The sequence below is a fragment of the Mustela erminea genome, chromosome 4 (genome assembly GCF_009829155.1).
Source record: "Mustela erminea isolate mMusErm1 chromosome 4, mMusErm1.Pri, whole genome shotgun sequence".
NCBI lineage: Eukaryota > Metazoa > Chordata > Mammalia > Carnivora > Mustelidae > Mustela > Mustela erminea.
The window spans coordinates 23,016,474-23,030,826 of NC_045617.1; the positions used below are offsets into that span (position 1 = coordinate 23,016,474).

The following is a 14,353-nucleotide window of genomic DNA, read 5'->3' on the forward strand; positions in this document are numbered from 1 at the left end:
GTATTGCTGCTATATACTTTCCTCCTGGGACTGCTTTTGCTGAATCCCAAAGGTTTTGGAACATTGTGTTTTCATTTTCATTTGTTCCCAGGTGGGGTTTTTTTTTTTTTTTTTTTAATTCATTCCTTTATTTCCTGGTAGACCCATTCATTGTTTAGTAACATGTTGTTTAACCTCCATGTATCTGTGGTCTTTCCAGATTTTTTCTTGTTTTCTTTCTAGTTTCATAGCATTATGGTTAGAAAATATGCATGGTATGATCCCAATCGTTTTGTACTTGTTGAGGCCTGATTTGTGACCTAGTATGTGATCTATTCTGGAATTGAAAAAAAAATGTATTCTGCTGCTTAAGGATGGAACATTCTAAATATACCTGTTAGGTCCATCTGGTCCACTGTGTCTTCAAAGCCATTGTTGATTTTGGGTTTAGATGATCTGTCTGTTGATGTCAGTGGGATGTTAAAGTCCCCTACTATTATTGTATTATTATCAATTAATTCCTTTATTTTTGTTATTAATTGTTTTATATATTTGAGTGCTTCCATGTTAGGGGAATAAATATTTACAATTGTTAGATCTTCTTGGTTGACAGTCCCTTTTACTATGACACAGTGCCCTTCTTCATCTCTTGTTAGTCTTTGGTTTAAAATTTACTTTGGGGGTACCTGGGTGGCTCAGTGGGTTAAAGCCTCTGCCTTTGGCTCAGGTCATGATCCCACGGTCCTGGGATCGAGCCCCGCATCGGGCTCTCTGCTCAGCGGGGAGCCTGCTTCCTCCTCTCTCTGCCTGCCTCTATGCCTACTTGTAATCTCTGCCTGTCAAATAAATAAATAAAATCTTAAAAAAAAAATAAATAAAATTTACTTTGTCTGATAGAAGTATTATTATTCCAGCTTTCTTTGGATATCCGTTTGCATGACAAATGCTTCTCCATCCCCTCACTTTCAATCTGCAGGTGTCTTCAGGTCTATGATGAGTCTCTTATTGGCATCATATAGATGCGCCTCTTTTATTTTTTTAATAATCCATTCTGACACCTATGTCTTTTGGTTGGAGCATTTAGTCCATTTACATTCAGAGTAGTTACTGATGGATATGTATTTAGTGCCATTTTATTACTTGTTTGTTTTTGTTTCTGGAGATTTGTCCTGTTCCTTTCTAGTCTTTGTCACTTTTGGACCTTCCTTTCCACTCAGAGTCCCCTTTAATATTTCTTGCAGGGTTGGTTCAGTGGTCATGAACTCCTTTATTTTTTGTCTGGGAAGCTCTTTATCTCTCCTTCTACTTTGAGTGATAGCTTTGCTGGATAGAGTATTCTTGGCTGCAGATTTTTCCCATTCAGCACATTGGCTACCTCATTCCACTCCTTTCTGGTTTGGCAAGTTTCTGCTGAGAGATCTGCAGCTAGCCAAATGGGTACTCCCTTGTAAGTTAGGGACTTCTTTCTGCTTTTAGGGTTTTTTATCTTTATATTTTGCAAATTTAATTACATTATGTTTTTGTGTTGGCCTGCTTTTGTTGATTCTGAGGGGAGTCCTCTGTCTCCTGGATCTGGATATGTTTCCTTTCTCAGATTAGAGAAGTTTTCAGCTACTATTTCCTCAAATAAATTTCCTGCCCCCTTTCTGTCTCTCTTCTTCTGGGACTCTTTTAATATGAATGTTATTACGTTTGATAGAGTCACCAAATTCCCTAGGTCTCTTCTTGTGTTCCACAACAGTTCTTTCTTTTGTTCAGCTTCAATATTTTCCGTTATTTTATCTTCTATATCACTTACTCATTCCTCTGCTTCTTCACTTGTGCTCACTGCATCAAGTCTGTTTCGAATTTCAGTTATTGCATTTTTCATTTCTGACTGCTTTTTAACTCTTTTATCTCTGTAGTAAGGCCCCCCTGCCCCGAAATCTTCCACTCTTTTCTCAAGCCCAGAGAGTATCCTTATGATTGTTGCTTTAAATTCTCTATCAGGCATGTTACTTATATGTTTCACTTAGGTCTCTGGCCATGACCTTATCTTGTTCTTTCAAGATGAATTCCTCTGTCTTGGCATTTGTCTTAGTCTCCATCTTCTTCTGTGGGTTAAAAAAGCCTGTTCTGTTTCCTGCTCCTAAGAGTAATGGCTTAATGAAGGAAAGGTCATGTAGTGTCGAGGGCCTGGTGTTTCAGGGTAGGTTTCTAGTGTTTGCTGCATGTACTCTGCTGCTGTGTTTTGGCTGCTCTATCCTTTAGGCCAGTTGTATGCAGAGGCTCTCCTTGCCTGCAATGGGCAGTGTTGTGTCCTTGGCCAGAATGTGGTATGTTTCAACTAGGCATACTCTGGTCTACTTGTTAAATGAGATCTGCTACTACTTCCAGTAGAAATAAGCCCTGCAGAACTCTCTGGTGATGTGGGCAGGGGTTTCTGCTGATCTTCTGGGGAAGGGGCCCACCGTGCTGGCACTGAGGCAAACTTGATCAAGCAGGGCGGTACCAACGAAATGCAGGGTTGTGGGACTTGGTATAAGCAGGTTAGGCGGCTAGTGTTGGCGCTGTACTGATTATGACAGGTGTCTTTGTGTTTATGCTGAGGGTGGGGAGGGAAATGATGCCCGCCTGCTCCTTTGTCCCTAGAGAGGGGACTCTGTGCCCGTTGCTCTCAGAAAATCACTCCAAGAAGAGCAAATAATCTCCTTTCTGTGTGTTCCAGGCATTTCTCAGATCACTGTTTCCACACTATCTGGCTCCAGCTTGTTTGCCTGCCTTCTCTCCGGGGGCAGCGCAGTACCCTCCTGGATCTAGCCAAGACTCCAGGCTTTAGGCATGTGGTGCGGGCAGAGGCCTGTGCTGATCTTCTGGGGGAGAGTCTCACCATTCTAGGACTGAGGGAGGTTTGACTGAGAAGGACTGTTGCACCAGAGCACAGAGGTGTGGGATTTGTTGCAAGCAAGCTAGGCAGCTAGTGTTGAGGTGAGCTGCCCTCCACAGGTGGCTCTGGGTTTACGATAGGGGGGGGCGAGAAATAGTGCCCACCTGCTCCTGCTCCTTTGTCCCTGGAGAGGTATCTCCTGAAGCTACCTCTCAGGGGCAGCTCTAGGAAGAGTGAATTATTTCCTCACTGTGTGTGAATTCCTCACAGGCGTTCCTCAGATGGCTATTTCCACAGGTCTGCCTCTGGGTTGTTTGCCTGCCTTCTTTGCAGGAGCAAGGCAGTGCCCTCAGAGCTCTATCCTAGCCAAGCCCTGCTGACCTCTACAGCTCCAGTTTTTGAGCCCTGCTGGATACAAGACTCAGGAAAACAGCCCCTCCCATTTTCTTTCCCAGCCAATGGCTTTGGGGAAGTGCTCTTGTGCATTCCTCTCACATTCATTATCTTAAATGAGTCTGGAGAGGAGAAATATGATTATATGAGTACAACCATATTTAAGTTTTTTTTTAAAGAATATAAAGTAATGCCAATCTTCTACAACTATTTTATAAATTAAAACAGAGCATCTAATTGTTATGTGCACAGTTAATTCAACTCAATGCCTTGCAATAAGAGCTGATTTCCAAGCAAACTTATCAATTGCTGAATTTAAAATATCTAGACTTAATGAACATTTTATCTAATTAGAAAGTTAGAAATTTCCTTATTGAATCTGAATCCAGTAAGTTTCAGACTTTACAATGTCTGAGATTACTTAAATGATTAGACTCCCCATCTTTACCTGTAGTTTATCTTGAATATTTAGTTCATGAGAAAATCCTTCTGATTTAATATAGAGTAAATAAAGAACATAAAATTATATAATTACAGTCCAATTTTTAAAAGTGATAAAGCATATATAAAAGACTATTAAATATATTAAAATGTTAATAGATGAACAAGAGACCGTCATTTTTCTTATTTCAACCTTCTTCTACATTGTTTATAATAAACACATATCAGTTTTATAATAACAAGTATTTTCATGCAAATAGTTTCCTCAACTAGATTTCTGCAGAGGAAGAAAATAGCTGAAGATGTACAATATTGATAATTTATATGGATATGTGTTGGGGCACTTACATCTCATTTTTAGGGGTCTTATGTCTCCTATATCAATAGAAACTCAGGGAAGGCAATTATGTTTATTTCTTTTGTAAGTTCCTGCAGTCCAAACTGCTGTGTTCTGCAAAGGGGCATTGTATCCTCAGGGCCTAATCAAAGAAAAAAAAAAATTTGTAAAATGAATCCCCTGAAACTAATTTGTTAGATCAGCAACTTTTCCCTACTACTCTATGCTAATATTTGTTATGGTTAAATCCAACAATTTATAAATACTGCCTTAAGTTGTAAAAATAGTCACATACTGTACCTTGGTATGTATTTTGTATACAATGTTTTATTATAATATTTCACTTAAGTAAGCAAATCATAAATCTTAGGATTTTAAATTATTACTGGTAATATTTTTTCAGAAAGTTCTTTCTTTTAAATCAGTTATTTTGAAAGAGTTTCAACATTCTTACAATGTTCATTACATTTATCTGTTGAGCTTAAATCTGTTTCTAACCATTTTTCCTTAGAAAGGTTGATGGCAACATTAGTAAATGTATAAAGAACTTAGAAATTTGAGCCAACAAATAATGAATTTTAAAGTTAACAGTGCTCATATTAATTGTCACAAATTCACTTTGTTAGCCTATTACAATCTGCTTCCTACCCTCTCCCTGACCCCGGCCAATATCCACATACACAAATTGGGCACATTCAATGGCCAGAATTAATTACAGGAGTGCAATGATTACTCAGGCTGCCCAAGGGGGGTGAGCTGTTGGACAATTATAAATAATGAAAGCTCATCTACATAATTGCCAAAATTAATTTCAACTGGTTTTAAAAGAAATATTTCTAAAATGTTTAAGCTACTTTCCTTCCTTTTAGGCCAAGTATACTCTATACAATTTGATCTTTGGGATGACTTAGGATATTATAGCTTTTTAATTATATACTATGATACTTGGAGAACCACACTGATACTTCTTGGACTGTCTGTCCCTTCACTGGAAAGCTCCAGACTTAGATTTTGTTTTCTGTCTTTTCACCTCTTGCTATTTCCTGCTTTCCAGTCTGCTTATGAGTATCTGTTTACTTGTCTCTAATAGAGTATCCCTCCTCTTTTGGGTTTCTTAATCTATAGCAAATAAGAAAGAACAAAACAATTAAGTCTCATTCTCTGGCCATTCAGAGATGAAAAATACATATGAACAATACTGGTAGTCCTTAAAGCATTCAGAGTTTAATTATACCACAAAAGGGTGCTATGGGAACCCAGAGGATCATCATAAGAGAATGTGGGTATTTCAGAATGGCTTTCTGGAGGAGGTAGTTTTTTTTTTTGTTTGTTTGTTTTTGTTTGTTTTTTTTAAGATTTATTTATTCACTTGAGAGAGAGAGAGTATGCAAGTGGTGGTAGGGGGGAGGGCTGAGGGAGAGAGCGTTAGAATCCTCAAACAGACTGAGCACAGAGCCCAACTAGGGGTTTGATCCCAGGACCCCGTGATCATGACCAGAGCCAAAATCAAGAGCTGGTCCCTTAACCGACTGAGCCGCCCAAGTGCACTGAGGAGGTAGCTCTTTATGACAGATGAATGAATAGGACCTGATAGGCAAAAGACAGTGAGAGAATGGGTAGTGGAGAAGATCAAGTGTACAGTCAAAGGAAACAGCATGGTAATAATAAAAACAATACTTTATATTTATTGAATGCTTATGTAAATTAACTTAGTAAAATCCTCATAACATATCTATGAGGCACGACTATTCCCATTTTAAAGATTAGGAAACTGGCACAGAAAAAGTGTTTTGCCCAAGTTCACACAACTAGTTAAGCTGCAAAGTCAGGATTTGGACTTAAGCAGTCTGGCTCTAGAGCGCACACTATTGACTCCCATGCTATACTACTTGTTTATGCAAAGTTATGAAAGCAAAAGAGAATCTACTACAAGTAATATATAAAGCGGGAAGATGATAAATGAGTGTTGCAGAACAGGGAGGCAAAAACTAGCTCAAAGGAGATTTGTATGCCAGGCATGTGTTTGGATTTTACCATGTTTATCAAACCAGCAGACCGAATGGCAGGATCTGATTGCCTTTGATAAAGATTTCTGTGAGCTCTGAATGAAGAAAAACAACCAGAGGCTAGAAGTCTATTTAGGAGGCTATTCCAAAACTCTGTGAGAGGGGATAGAGACCTAAACCAAAGCAACAGAAGTGGGAATAGAAAGGAGGGGACAAGGGGCACCTGGGCTTGGTCAGTTAAGTGTCCGACTCAGCTCAGGTCATGATCTCAGGGTTGTGAGATTGAGGCCCACCCCCCCACCCCCTCACCTTCGGTTCTGTGCTGGGTGTAGAGCCTGCTTGAGACTTCCTCCCCCTCCCTCTGCCTCTCCCCACCCCCACTGTTCAAGTATCCATGCTCTCTCTAAAAAAAGAAAGAAAGAAAGAAAAGGAAAGGAAAAAACAAAGAAATAAAGGAGAGGACAAATTAAAGATAAATATGATGTTGAATTCATAAAATGTATGACCCAAATGAGGAAAATCAGTGATAGGGAGAAATTAAATAAAACTGTAGTCAAAGGAGAAAACAGATGGAGGGTGTTGGAGGTGTATAAAAGGTTCATTTTAGACATGTTTGAGGTGCTTTTGGAACAATAACAACATAAAAACAGCCAACACTTACACTGAACTTCTCATGTGCCAGACTCTGGTCAAAGAACTTTGTATGAGTGAATCCACTGAATTATCAAGGCGATCCTCTGAGGTATTCAAATTTCATTTTACATGAGGCACCTGAGAAGCTAACTTTGCCCAAGGTCACACAACTATTACGTAGCTGAGCTGGGACTTGAACCAAGGCAGCCTGGGTCAGAGAGTATTCTGCCTTTAATAGAGCCACATCAGTTGTAGAGATGGATTTAGCATCCAAGAAAAATGGTTTAGACTCAACATAAAAATTTAGAAGTCATCAATAAATACAGATGGCAGTTGAAACCATGAGTATTCACTTAGAGATAGAGAATGCAATTAGTTTTTCTCCAGGTGTGGATACCTTGAGGGTATTTGTCAAAAGTGCAGATGAGAGGGTATCACCTAGGTCCACAGAAACAGAACTTTGGGCCTGGAAATAGTTTTCACTCCCCAGTTGATTCTCATGCACATTCAAGTTTGAAGATCACCAATGAGGAATGAACAAAAAAATGTGTATAACAATGACATTGTGTCTTAGAAGTGTGTCTACCATAAAAATAAACAAGTGCCAAAGAACGATGCTTAAGTAAAGGCCTAACCAAATGTCTTGATGGGTCTTTTCTCAAATCTAAGCCACCATCTACTATAAGATGCATTGTTTTTTCGTGTACCACAAGAAAAAAACCCGGAGACTTCTCAAATAAAGCTGAAACAAAAGAAAGGCTACAAATGAAATGGAAAATAAACCCACCATGCAGAAAGAAACAGCAAGGAAACTTGAAAATCTCTACCTTTCAAGTACTAGGCACAAAGTAGAGGGAATATTAACTCAAAGACAGTTCTTACACTGCTTTATACTCTGAGTTCATACTACCTGTGAGATTAATAACAAACTCTTAAACAGAGAATTTAATTTAAAATGGTCCCAGGTTGGTAGTCATGCAAATGACTGAAGGAGGAAAATGCAAAACCTCTCTGAAGTAATCCTACTTTAATTCAGGCCAATAATGATTATAAGACATATCATTATTTTAGAACTTTTCTTAAATCTGAAAAAAAGTCTTAGAATCACTGAAACACAATAAATGGAAAGTCCAGCAAGCTATTCTGAATGCCCAGCAACTGGGACGGAAAGGCTAATTTCTAGTTCTCAAATGTACTCCATACATAATTTCATATGGGTATTGATTATATTTAGTGGTAAGAACTATAAAAGGTTATTAACAATTATAAAAATCCTTTCCCTTCCCACATTTAACAATGTTTTATAATTCCCCCAAATATGAAAATCTCACCCATAAAAAATTACAAAATGAACTAAACAACCAACAACTGAGATCAGACCACTGCCATCCCAACTTTATGTAAATGCTTTAATATTCTCTGGGACTCTGAGAACTAGATTGCCAAGCTCCCCACAGGCCCTGGTAACTGTCCAGACACAACAGGAGAAAGAGCAAACTTTGCTCTTGCCAAGGATGATGATTTATAGTCCCAATCCAATACTCGGTATTTCATCTTTTACTCACAGGCCACAAACACACTAACCAAATACTTGTATTATAGCCAGAGCATTCTGGCCCTTTTTAAGAAAAATTAATCCCTTTTCAACAATGCCACCATAAAAAAAAATTCCTTTAGCATTTTTATAATTTTCCAGAAAAGTTGTGTATTCCTAGTTCAGGCATGCATTTTCCATCTTTTCCAAGGACAGGATAAACACTGCACAAATTATATGCCATAGCTGTTCTGGCATCTTATAAAACTGCAATTTCACTGTATAACAAGCACATCATTATTAGAAGACTAAAATGGCGGGGCACCTGGGTAGCTCAGTGGGTTGGGCCTCTGCCTTTGGCTTGGGTCCTGGTCTCAGAGTCCTGGGATTGAGCCCCACATCAGGTTCTCTGCTCGGCGGGAAGCTGGCTTCCCCCTCTCTCTCTGCCTGCCTCTCTGCCTGCTTGTGATCTCTCTCTGTCAAATGAATAAATAAAATCTTTAAAAAAAAAAAAGACTAAAATGACTTTAGAATGATAATAAGCACCAACTGATCATTGTGAGGAGTTCCCTCATTAAAAAAAATTTTTTTTTTTTTACAAAGAAACCAGTTATTCAACCAACCACTGCTAGCTTTTCCCTGCTTTTGGTGGGTAAATGTCCTCAAAGTCCGTCTCACAGCACAGTCCTGTCTAAAGTAACTAATACAACAATTCAAATCTGATTTCCACTCTTGTCACACCCTGCCAGAGAATCTCTTTCACTCAGGAAAACTGTTTACCCCAGGAGCAAATGTGTACTTGTATCTATGATAGAGGGATTTTTCTAAGACTGTGGAAAATGAAGTATCTCACATCCTTATCTATAATTTAATATTCACTTTTCCATAGAAATAAGGGAATACTGGTTTTATAGTGCCACTGCTATTCTAAGGATGTTATAAAAATAGTTTCTAGGTGGATCTATGGAAAATCCACTCTGTCCCTGTCAACCTACTCAGCAGTAACTTTTCAGATGAAATTTGTTAGCATGTACTATGTAGTATTTTAATTTAAAAATTTTAAGTGGCCTATAATCCCACTATACAGAAATCCCTATCAACATGTTTTTACTAAACAGTAATGTATCAGGTAATAAAACTTAAGCAGCACTAAAATGCACAAAATAAAAAGTAAAATATTTTCTACTCCTAGACCACTGATTCCCAACCATGTCCACAGCTTTCCCCTCTCTGAAGATAACAACCATCAACAGTGTCTTGAGATCAGAAAGAAAGATTCATCAGATTTATCAGATTCTAGAAGCATGGTAATCCATTTCATTACAGCACGACAGTTCATTCTTTACCATTACATCCCTTAAAGCCGTTGACAGTCTCTGGGGTTTAGTGACCAGAGACTAACTCTTTTCTTAGGCATTTCCCCCTCATTTCTCTGCATCTGCATGGTTTCACTAAGGAATATGATGTAATGGAAAGGGCTCTGGATAAAATCAGAAGACCTAGGGTTTTTTTCCTCCCCTAATACTTAAACAGCATGTAATCTTAATTATATCATTTCCTTTCTCTTAGTTTTGAAAAATATTAACTATTTTATAAATATACAGTGGTGGAAGTAGCAATGATAGTAAACTCTCTGATATTTTCTTGGAGTTTCAGTTTCCTTACAATTTGTCCTTACAAATACTAATCTCTGAGCCCTTTCCTGGTTCCCCGTGGCTGGGCTAGCTAACTCTCCTCTTGCATACTTATATGCTTAATACATTATATTGAAATATTCTGGGACACCTGGGTGGCTCAGTCTGTTAAGCATCTGCCTTTGGCTCAGGTCATGATCCCAGGGTCCTAGGATTGAGTGCCACATTGGGCTCTCTGCTCAGCATGAGGCCTGCTTCTCACTCTGCCTGCTGTTCCCCTTGCTTGTGCTCTCTCTCTCACCCACTCTCTCTGTGGCAGATAAATAAATAAAATCTTAAAAAAAAAAAAAAAAAAGAAATATTCTGTTCATGTCCTTCCCTTAAATAGCAAGCCTTAAAAACCGGAATCCAGCTTCATTCATATTTATAATCTCAGCACTCAATTCAATAGTTAATAAATGCTTGTTAAACTGAAATGAGTTAAAAGCCATGTAGGAAAAAAAAAAAAAAAGCCATGTAGAGCTCCAAGATAAATCCTACTAACAAGTCACCTCAATAGAAAGTAAAAGGAAGATGTCTATGCCATTCAGACAAAAGAGAGTTCCAATGACTAACAGTAGTGTATGAGTTATTCTGTCAACAAGCAACACAAATACCTAGGTTTGTCATAGCATTGCTCTCCTTGGTATTCAGAACTCCATATTCATAATTCCAATTCTTACACCTACTAGCAAGCTGCAGTATCTTAAGCACACCAACTTCTGATTCATATATCTGAAGTGAACAACTGTTCACAAAAGGGCTGATGTAATCTACTGATGAACAGAGTTGTTGACAAGCTGATCTGTAAAGAGATACCACTAAGTCTTTATTTATTTATTTATTTTCCCCCTAAACCAGACTTGTTGGCACAGCTGCTACGGTCTTAACATGAGAAACAGCATATGTTATTGAACTGCATGGAGGGCAAAAGGGCAAAATCTAATTTTCCTGCCTAGCTGGGGTAGCTTAATTAAGATAATCAAAATACATTTTACTTAAAATGCACCTTTGAAAATTTGTATCAGCTTCCTCTTAAATATTCTAGTTCTTCAGCAGTTTTCAATGTGCATACTTTACTTTTAGCTGACTGTGCCAAATGCTGCAAGTGCTGAGGACCTTCCAATGTACCCCAACAGCCAAAATACAGGAGGCATAGAAGAGACCTTATGATGACTAAGCATGGGATCTTTCTTGCTCCTAAGAATTTCTCTTGCATCCAAACAGAGGCTGCCTGTGACTGTGTCTACATAATTTGCTTCATAAAATATTGAGATGACTTTTCAGGAAAGCTAATGTTAGGAATTGGCACAATTTTCAGTTTTCATTCCATTTCAATTCCCATGATATTTGCTGAGTGTCTAACATGTGTCAGATTTTTTGCTAAGAGATGGAGGTGGACAGGAAGAGGTTATAGTCTCAGGTGAAATAAATGAAATGCCTAAACAACTCAGGGTTTTGAACTTGCTTTGAACTAGTACAGATTTGGTGCCTTGCAAAAAGTAGAGGGTTGACTTCATGATGCTGATTTCATCAAGACAGTTGACCAAGTTTGCCAGTCTAGTCCAGACCAATCCTGGCTAAGAAACCTAGTCTCCTTTAATATGACCAACTTTCATCCTTTAGTTAAAAGCTTCCTATCAGCTGCAAATTACAGCCTATCAGGAGGCAGAGGAGAGGGGCACCTGCGTGGCTCAGTCTGTTAAATATCTGATTCTGGATTTTAGCTAGGTCATGACCCCAGGGTCTCCAAATCAAGCCCCATATCAGGCCAGAACTGTGCTCCACAACCAGCATGGAGCCTGCTTATGATTCTCTTTCCTTCTCCCTCTGCCCCCGCCTCCCTTTCTCTCTTAAAAAAAAGTCTCTGAAATGCTTAAAAGGGAGAAAATGACATCCTTTTTTGACTAAAGTTTATACAAATACAGATAAGTCAAAGCTGCTAAACTCAATTCTTTAAAATGTATATAGTCTTGGGGCGCCTGGGTGGCTCAATGGGTTAAAGCCTCTGCCTTCGGCTCAGGTCATGATTCCAGGGTCCTGGGATCGAGCCCCATATCAGGCTCTTTGCTCAGCAGGGAGCCTGCTTCCTCCTCTCTCTCTGCCTGCCTCTCTGCCTACTTGTAATCTCTGTCTGTCAAATAAATAAAATCTTAAAAAATAAAAAAAAAGTAAAATGTATATAGTCTTACATAGTATATTCTTCGCAACTGTACTAAAAGGCAAAATCTAAAATTATCAATACTTGAAAAGTATTAAAATTTACAAAGCCTTTATACATCAAATTTTAACTTAGCCTTATAAAGTGGCATAATATCATTATAGTTATTTTTGAACACACGAGGAAACCAAGGCAAAAAGATGAAGCAACTTGCTTACCGTCATATGTGTAATAAGTGGCAAAACCAGAATTCAAATTCGGGTTTCTAGACTCTGAATATGGTGCCCTTTTTGTTTTTGCACTGCTTTCCATAAATTGTAGTTAATCCAATTTTCCCCTATATTAGCTTCAGGAAAAAACAAACTAACAGATTAATTTTCCTAATGCTATTTAAGCCAAAATTAAAGCAAGCTTGCATTCCCTTAAGTGCATACACAGACAGTGAGTAGACCAACCAACACAGCTGCTGACAACAGACAGATGCCAACTTAAGGTTAACAGTTTTCCCTTGTATAAATAAATCCACACATAGAGAAACATGTTTGGCTGAGTATAATTCAATTTGTAAAATTTCTAAAGCAAACAAACATTACAACTATCAGAATTGTTTTCCCTTGAAATAGAACTCCTGTGGAGATAACAACTGAGAAAAACATAAAACATCTTTAAAATAAACTCTATTCTCTTCTTTAAAAAAAAATACACATACATACCCCCAAATAAGTATTTCTTTCCATTTCTCGCTCCTATCCACTAATCCCTCAACTGCTTCTGACAATGAAAGAATAAAAAATTAGCAATATTTTTTGAAGTTGGTAATTCATAACTCTTCCAAAGCCATCTATTATCTTTAATTTAAAATTATCTTTAATGTATTATAGTTTCTGTGATTTGATTTTAGTTGCCTTAACAAACATAATTTTATTTTAGCAATGTCTGCACATATCTGTCTTCCTCTATAATCCCTCAACAGCAAGGGACCGTATCTTATTCATTATTCTGTTATCCACTGGACTTATAGGGTAGTCATTTAATAAGCATTTGATGTCCTCAAATCAATAAATGCAGTAGAAATAAGTAAATACAAGACTAACAGTTAGCAAACATTTATTTATAAATGAATGCATATATTTTACTTCTATGAAATCAGGATTCACCTTTATTTTTTTTTTAAAGATTTAATTTATTTATTTGAGAGAGAGAGCACAGAAGGAGGGGGAGAGGGAGAAGCAGTCTCCCTGCTGAGCAGAGAGCCCAATGTGGGGCTCGATTACAGGACCCTGAGATCATGACCTAAGTGGAAGGCAAACACTTAACTGCCTGAGCCACCGAGGCTCCCCAAGGATTCACCTTTAAATTATATTTGGCAATATGTTTTTTTTTCACTGTGGGACATAAGGTAATGCTGTGCCTTATAATCGTTGGCATCTTGGATTCAATGAATAAAGTCTTTACAAAATATATACATTAAGAACATTCTTTTTGGGGTGCCTGGGTGGCTCAGTGGGTTAAGCCTCTGCCTTCAGCTGCACTGGGCTTTCTGCTCAGCAAGAAGCCTGCTTCCTCCCCACCCCCTGCCTGCATCTCTGCTTACCTGTGATCTCTTTCTGTGTTAAATAAATAAATAAATAAAATCTCTAAAAACAAAAAAAAGGAACATTCTTTTCATGCAATTGAGTAAGTAAATGCAAAGTGCTGATCATGGATCTCTAAATTACATAAAGATGTAAGGGGGTGTGCCTTACAGATGTTTCCCCTGCTCTACGAAATCAATGATTTAGGAAAAAAAAATATATCAGCAAATTAGGTCTTCGAGAGCCAGAACTTTATTTTATTCATCTTTGTACTTCTAGTATGTGCTCTCTAGGGGCACAATAAAGATGAGCTAAATGAATAAAAACATCTGGTCTGGGGAAAAGAATGACTGGGGGAAATGGAATGATCAATGCTGTAAAGGGAAAAAACAAATTATAAAGACAACTAGGCTTAAAGAAACAAAAAGAAATACTTACCTTAATATTTAAGTATTGATGATCTACCATTCACTAAGGATTCATACTATTAAACAGTATTTACCAAAACACTAGCTTCATAGGATATTAATCGAAGTTACTCCCTAAATTAAATAAATTTCCAGCAAATAAACTTGTTGAAATGGGTAAGACAAAATTAACCAACTTCTTCACCTGCAAGTTTTTTTTTTAAATTCTTTAATATTAATACAGATTTTAATTTTTAATATTCCACTTTATTATCTTTAACATTCTACTATCATTGTGAATTTCCAAAAGAGGGATAAAGCATGCATTTCCCAAACTTATTTGCAACAG

The 14,353-nt window shown here is 37.7% G+C and overlaps 1 protein-coding gene across 11 annotated transcripts in view; it reads right to left on the reverse strand.

Annotated features, from left to right (window-relative positions):
- Nucleotides 1–14,353, reverse strand: part of CEP57L1 (centrosomal protein 57 like 1) — a 72,939-nt gene that overhangs the window by 40,510 nt on the left and 18,076 nt on the right. For 3 of the 11 annotated variants that reach the window (XM_032338870.1, XM_032338864.1, XM_032338866.1), the window contains exon 2: nucleotides 4,028–4,158. The exons of 7 other annotated variants lie outside the window; for them this stretch is intronic. The gene's annotated coding sequence lies outside the window, so the exon portion shown is untranslated. Of the gene's footprint in view, nucleotides 1–4,027; nucleotides 4,159–5,046; nucleotides 5,136–14,353 lie in introns of all 11 variants that reach the window. One more of the 11 variants, XM_032338865.1, reaches the window with a different exon arrangement.